Source organism: Xenopus laevis, chromosome 5S (assembly GCF_017654675.1).
Source record: "Xenopus laevis strain J_2021 chromosome 5S, Xenopus_laevis_v10.1, whole genome shotgun sequence".
NCBI classification, from domain to species: Eukaryota; Metazoa; Chordata; class Amphibia; order Anura; family Pipidae; genus Xenopus; species Xenopus laevis.
In genome coordinates, this window is record NC_054380.1 from 135,475,031 (window position 1) to 135,482,231 (window position 7,201).

The window sequence follows — 7,201 nt, forward strand, 5'->3', positions numbered from 1 at the left end:
ATATATATACAGTATACATAGGGGCAAATTTACTAAAGGGCGAAGTGGCTATCACTAGTGACTTTTCGCCAGCATTTCCACCGCAGGGATATCACTTTATTAAGGTTCCCTGGACATTTATAATATAAAGTGGTAACTTCAAGCATTTGCACCAACATTTATAATAAAGTCGTCCATAGAACTTTAAATTACCCGCCATATGCAAATTGACCTAGGCACAAATGCTATGAAATGCTCGCACTGCCGAAGTATCGATATCGAAAAGTCGCCACGGTTTTAGCGCCCAGGGCGCAACTTTGCATATTAGTGAATTAGCATAGTGGTAGTGAATTTGCACCTGGCGAAGTGGTGCAAAGTGGTCGCAGGTGACAATTCGCCCCATAGAGAGAGAGAGAGAGAGAGAGAGAGAGAGAGAGAGAGAGAGAGAGAGAGAGAGAGAGAGAGAGAGAGAGAGAGAGAGAGAGAGAGACCAGTCAGGTATAAAATGTCATACTTTGACCAATGCTTTGATGTAGGCAAAGCATGTGAAGTTACAGTATATCTATGGTACATAGGGACAGTAGAGCTTTCAAGGGCCTCAAGAGTTTGTTTGTAGCAGGTGCCAAAACTCAACTCTTCTCCAACATGGTCAATGTTGTAGTGAACTGTAAGTAGATATATCTCTTATACCCCTGTAATCAGAAAATAGAGTGTTTGCTAAATTTGGTACCGTTCACTAAAAATCTAAATAAGTGAACTCCGCTGATTGAGGCACTAAAAATACATATACAGAGGAAGCTTTGCTTTGTAGTGCCCTTTATAAATAAGCGGCCAATATATCCATGTCACATTAATACAGCTCACCCGAAAGTGAAGGTGACCCGGGTGTGAAAAACCCCGGTTCCCATGCTTGGGTTCACTGATGTCTTAAACAGTATCAAGGGTGAAGACAACAGAAGGAACTCACCAGTTCCAGTGGGTGGCCCGTGTGCATCGCCCCAAGCCTGTAGCTATAGGTGACTCACTTAGTCGAAAAGTATTAGACGAGAACTCCGTATCCATCCATAAGGTTAAAAAGTTAACTTTATTTTAAACAAGTTAAAACCATCTATTCCCTGACCTGACTCATAGGGGACTACGTATCGGCAGATACGAAACGCTGACCGCAACCCCCCAACAAGGATGCTGGGGTGAGATATCTAATCCTGAGACCCAGCAGAGGAATAAATGTGAATTTGATGGCTGCTCTCCTGGTCTGGTGGTTAAAGCCAGTAACCAGGAGGTCCCTGGATCAAACCTCAGCAGAGCCTGACAGTTCATTCCCCAAACCAGAATGTCAAGTATGTCCAACAATAAGGTTCTCCTCCAGTGAGTCAATAAGAGAAGGCTGAGCTGGGGGTCATTTTTGGGTTTTTTACTTTAGAGTAACACAGTGTGGGTCCTATGGTTGCAATACTACAGAATTCCTATCAAGAATAAGTCTGTATAACTTTAATATCGCTACCACCTTTCTTGGAAACCACTTAGATAAGACCTACAGAAGTCTACATAACTGGTTGTCAGACTTTCTCAGTTCAAGCTCCCCTTAAGGTCCACCTTATTTTTAGGGCCCACTTTAGCTCATGAAATGAGTACAGCTACAGGAATATATGAGTTCTTCTAAAAATATCTAGGAAAACAAATACACATTCACCCTAAATCTCACCATAGCTGACCTTCAAGTTGGAATTTCAGGTTTCCGGGAATTTCTAACCAATTCTCACTCTTATTGCCCTTTTGGCTCATAAATTAGGAACTAGAGGTTACAAATCAAAAAGCTGCATTTAAGTTACAACCCCCACACTTTCATACAATTTCCACAGAGAAGGGAAAATATCTTTCTCTCCCTCCGGACATGGTGCCAATGAGCTTCATCCAATGGGTAATGCTTTAATATCTTTACAAGTCATCAACAAACACCCAGACATTTTATACAGTATTGTAAGACTTGAAATTTCACGTGATCATTCTCAAATACTTGAAAAAGTCCAGCAATTTGCTTGTGAAGGTGCCAAGTGCAGGAATGAAGGGATTGAGAACATGATCTCTGAACTGTAAGAGGATCTTTATTTTGGGCGTTTAGTTGAGTCAATGGGTTTGGAACAGATGGAGTTCAGAGAATGAAACATCCTTGTTTAATGAGCTTTAAGGGACATTATAAATATAATAGATGTATTCATGTAAAGCTTTTAAACAAAGAGCTTTGCTTGGCCTAATAATTCAGGTGTATGCTTCATCTAAAAAGAAGTGGATGACCAGAAGATTATGTTTATTTCCTAAGCCTACATCATGATCTAAAGAGCAAAACATCAAATACACGGTGTCCTTGAAGTAAATGTATTTTGTCCTCTGGTTCTTAGGAGAAGCCCTTGATCCCCTGAAGAGATGAGATGGAAAAGGAAATTTATTCACTTGAAATCTGCAGCTGAGATGATCCCTGTGAATAAAATAAAGCACTGCATGCTGAATATTAGATACTTATTGAATAAGATTGGGTCAATGCAATAGGATTCTGCTCTTATGCTATACTTAGAAATGTACATTTTTGAACTCGGCTTTCTTTAGTGTTGGCAAAAATAATATGCAGGACCCCATTATATATGTATTTGGCTATTGGTGGGGGTTGGGAGTTGTACTTTGATAGCCATAAAGATCACAGTTTGGAAAATACAGAGATTTATGTCTTACTGTCACCTTGCTCCTCTGCTACACCTGATATTCCATAATCTTCCTACCAACAGCTGCTTTGGAGGAGTATCCATTACTCACAGAGCTCAGGGTAGGAAGTAATGATACTTCTACAACTATTATATGTGATACCTTCACAGGCTATTACCCCACTGTTACTATAGGCTCCATCTCTCCCTACTATACCTGCTATCCCACAGTCACACTCCCTTCCCAGAGACTATTATCCACTGTTACTATAGACACCATCTCTCCCTACTATACCTGCTATCCCACAGTCACACTCCCTTCCCAGAGACTATTATCCCACTGTTACTATAGACACCATCTCTCCCTACTATACCTGCTATCCCACAGTCACACTCCCTTCCCAGAGACATATAAATTAAGTCAGTCTGTAGCATGCATCTAAATGAAAGCTCATCAGCTGTGCATACAGGTGACAAGTAAATGTTTTCTGTTGAATTACCTTTACATTTTTTACCCCAAACAATGTTGCATGGCTTTCATCAGCCTCTGAAAATATGGTGGAGCTGGGGATAAAATATGTGTCCTTCTATAGGAGAGAATTAGTCATCAAGTATGTGCTTAGCTGCCAGATGAAATCCTAAATGAACAGCTAATTGAAAATGTAAGGAATGTCTTTCTATCTGCGATGTCATATAAAACTGCAAACAATTTCATGAAGGCTTAATATATTAGAAGCAGGAATGAAGCTACAGAATACAAATGAGCTCTACGCAAATCTTCCCTCTGTATTACCCAGAGGTACATTTACACAATACATATTATTTCACATTAATATGCCACTGCACAGTGCTCTATCATGATTAATATTGTGTTGGAACCTAGAGGAGCTCAGAGATGGATTTAGTAGAGGAGATTATAATGTAGATTACTTTATGGCTACATCTATAATATGAAACTTGGGCAGCAGTTCTCAAACCTAAATCTTGTATTGTATTGTCATCACTGAGGTGTCAGAGTTTTTTTTAGGAGGTTCCAATATGAGTCCTCGTAGAAGGCCAATATGGTGAAATCAGAGCAGGATGGTAACAGTAGGGAAAGATAGTGACAAGATGACATCATGCCCTACTGTGTTTGGTCATACTATCACATCTGTATCTACTTTTCCTACTATTATCCTGCTCTTTTTTACCATCTTGTCCTATTGCCTTCATCTTGCCCTACGGTCTCTGTCCTGCCCTACTGTCCTCATCTTGCCCTACTGTCTTTTTCCTGCCCTACTGTCTCTATCCTACCCTACTGTGTCCATCTTCCCTTGTTGTTTCTATCTTGCTTTTCTATTTTCTCCAGCTTTTTCCATCTTATCCTAATTTTAACATCATGATGGGTTCTAGATGGTGACTGTAGTTTGAGATACAAGGGCAGATGAAGACCATAGGACAAGATGGAGATAGTTGGACAAAATGGAGCCAACAGAGAGAGATGGCAACAGTAGGACATGGTGGCCATTGCAGGAAAGATTGCATAATTAGGGGCAGGATACTCTGGGTCATGACATTAAAAATAAAATGCATTAAGCTTTTACTAGGGTTTTGTAATAAAGGCAAAGAGTAAAACATACACTCCTTTGATTTCCCAAGTTCTTCAGATCAATTGTGAGAAAAGCAGTTAATAAAATAACACGTAAAACCAGGCATAATAAATGTGCCTTATCTCTACTTGAGACACAGGCTGTAGCTGGAGGAAGGGGCTTGTTTATACAGAGCTTGTTCTCTCTAATTCAACTAATTGCAACAGGAGGGAGAGAGTTACCCAAATTATAGTGAATACTCTGGATTTTGATTAAAGATGCGTTCAGACAACAGAGAAAGCAAATACAGCGCCACAAAAAAACAGAGGTTCTCCTGTAAAGAAAACAGACAGTTAGTACTATACCAGTAAACCCCCGATTCTCTAAAGAATCGTTAATGAAAGAATGGTAACAACAGTGAGGCAGCAAAATGCGATGGGTGCTGATTCACTCGGCATCCCCAGGCAGCAACTGGCGACGCTAATTTGTGGGGATGTAGAGTGAATCTGTGCCTATTGCTTGTTATTACCTATCTGCTATTAGAATTCTTAAATTTTGAGTTTATTGGTAGTAAAGTGTTACTGAAAAATTTCTTTATAAACAACATTTTTTGTGAAAATGTTCTCCTGTCCTTGAATGAGTTCTCCCTGGTGAGCTGTACTTAAAATCTTGACTTTAACATCAGATGAACGCTGCACTCTTGAAAATGCAACATAAAGTTGACCATGACCAAACACAGGCTCAGATAGGTAAATGCCGACTTTATCCAATGTTTGTCCTTGTGATTTGTTGATTGTCATGGCAAATGCAGCCTTAATGGGGAATTGTCGTCGTTTAAGTTTAAAAGGTAATTCCTGGTCAGAACTGGTAAGGTCAATTCTGGGAATCAAAACAGTATCACCGCTATGGGATCCTGTAAGCACTTCTGCCTTGATAACATTTTGTCTCATGCTCTTCACAACCAACCGTGTACCGTTACATAAACCTTGCTTAGTGTTAGGGTAGGGGCACACGGCGCGATTTCGCCGCGATTCTGCGCTGGGCGAGTTGTCGCTGCGTTTTTTAAGCCGAAATAGCTTTGCTAACTTTGGCGCTGGCGTCAATGCAAATCGCGGCGAAATCGCTGCGCTAATTCACACGCGGCGATTCTTTTTCTACTGTCGCCCGGAAACGCTCAGCGAGGCAACTTCGGACGACAATAGAAAACGAATCGCCGCGTGTGAATTAGCGCAGCGATTTCGCCGCGATTTGCATTGACGCCAGCGCCAAAGTTAGCAAAGCTATTTCGGCTTAAAAAACGCAGCGACAACTCGCTTAGCGCAGAATCGCGGCGAAATCGCGCCGTGTGCCCCTACCCTTAAGGTTTCTTAACAGCATGACTATTGTTCCTACTTTGAGTATAAGATTGTGTTGTGGTAATCCAGCATTGTTGATAGTGTTTAAATATTCTAATGGGAAGTTAAGTTTCTCACTTTCGTCTTCAGAATCAATACAGTCAGTACTCAGAAAGACACAGCTTTGTCCAGGAAGTAATGCAATCACTTGGTTGTTTATCATGTCAACATCAATATTTTTTGGAGATAATATAGCCCGTTTTGCTAAAAATGGCCACCCACGCAGGTACGCAACCGGTTCCCCTCCTAGAGTGACGCTAGCGCCGCCATTAGACAAACTTGCAAAGGAGTAGCAAGATGGCCGACGCTTATACAGACTTTAGTGGGCGGATGACAAACTCGCAGAGGAGTAGCAAGATGGCCGACGCTTATACAGACTTTAGTGGGCGGATTTGGCAGTGGGCGGATGACAAAGTCGCAGAGGAGTAGCAAGATGGCCGACGCTTATACAGACTTTCGTGCAGGTACGCAACCGGTTCCCCTCCTAGAGTGACGCTAGCGCCGCCATTAGACAAACTTGCAAAGGAGTAGCAAGATGGCCGATGCTTATACAGACTTTAGTGGGCGGATGACAAACTCGCAGAGGAGTAGCAAGATGGCCGACGCTTATACAGACTTTAGTGGGCGGATTTGGCAGTGGGCGGATGACAAAGTCGCAGAGGAGTAGCAAGATGGCCGACGCTTATACAGACTTTCGTGCAGGTACGCAACCGGTTCCCCTAGTGTGACGGTGAGCGCATCTGCCTCCCTAGATCCTAACCTTCCAGCGGTCGCCGCCTGAGTGAGCAGGAAAGAAGAGGCGGCGGGAGGCAGAAGGAGACGGTGAGCGCATCTGCCTCCCTAGATCCTAACCTTCCAGCGCATCTGCCTCCCCGATCCTAACCTGTTCTGATCCTAACCTTCCAGCACATCTGCTAATCGAAGGCCGCATCTATGTCTTTCGGCTGAAGTTGCGCGCGCATCTCATAGATCCTAACCGAAGTTGCGTGCGCATCTGCCTCCCCTCCACTCGGGACATAGATAGGCCTTCGGTTAGTATATAGGATAAAAATAACTGATATGGCAGAATCTGATGCCCATTCTTAGAAGTCACTTTACTGCATTTCAGATCATGTTGTCTATGGATGTCTCCCAATTACTGTTTCTAATGTGACATTTCTCTCATCTCTTCCATAAATAAGGGCTGTGTGTTTCCTAGGAACATCTACTTCACTGTACATGTATATCTGCACTAGGTGCGAACTTGTGCGCTCAGGGACTTTTATGTGTTTAACACATACTAAGATACAGGGCCTTATTTATCAAAATCCAAATTTTTCTATTTTAATTAAAAAAGTCCGACCAAACTAGAATCCACAATTGGACCTTATTTATTCATTAAAAAAGCACAATTTAATCAGATTGGGGAAAAACCTGAAAAAATCAAGCGAAAATCCGCATCATGCGTTTTATTTTTATTTTTTCCTCGAATTTACCAAAAAGCCAGAATTTTTCAGATTTTTGCCTGAAAAGTCCGAAATAGTCAGATTTTCGGGTTAATTCCAGCGCAGACCACAGGAACTCG